Source organism: Schistocerca americana, chromosome 5 (assembly GCF_021461395.2).
Source record: "Schistocerca americana isolate TAMUIC-IGC-003095 chromosome 5, iqSchAmer2.1, whole genome shotgun sequence".
In the NCBI taxonomy this organism is placed as follows: Eukaryota; Metazoa; Arthropoda; class Insecta; order Orthoptera; family Acrididae; genus Schistocerca; species Schistocerca americana.
The window spans coordinates 654121834-654122631 of NC_060123.1; positions in this window are offsets into that span (position 1 = coordinate 654121834).

The window sequence follows — 798 nt, forward strand, 5'->3', positions numbered from 1 at the left end:
TTATTCTGCAAGTCACTACCAAGTCCAAGGCATAGTTATGCGATGTTATACCAATGTTATTAAACTTACAATTCCACGATCAACCATCTGGCTTTCGTCTGGACAAACTAATGGTTTCTAAACTGACTGAACATGGTAGTATCCAGATAATGTCATGATACTTTTCTCATTTAGATGGTACTGTTATGTATTAACATCCAACATGTCTCAATCAAAATTGCTGCGCACAGCAGTGAGATGTTTATTACACCCTCTATTCAGAATTGCCACATGTGGTGTTCCATGCAGGCTAAGCATGTTGCATCTACTACAAATGACAACATCTATGGCTAATTTAGAGTAAAATGGTAGCACAGACATAAAAATAAATCAGCACATATTGGCAGTGAATACACACTCCTTTTTTTCCAAATAGAATGTAGTAAAAATGGTCCAAAAGAAAATTTTCTCTCGTGCAATGCATTGTAAATGAAATTCAAAGAAATAAACAGAGCTGAACACACTGAAAGTATCCTCTGAAAAATTTCTTTGTCGTCATGAAGTTGTCCATAAATTGCATTCCCGAGATAATAGTAATTCTCATCAAATCATTGAATATTTTACTTTATTTGATCCCTTAATGGATTAACATGGGACAGCTTTGGAGAATTAAAACTGAGGATACAAGGCAGGTGCAATATGTTGGAAATATTACTTGACACCAGTTGATTTAATTCATAACTAACACTATTAAAAATAAAATTATTTCTGAAACTTCCTGGCAGATTAAAACTGTATGCTGGGCCAGGACTCCAACTT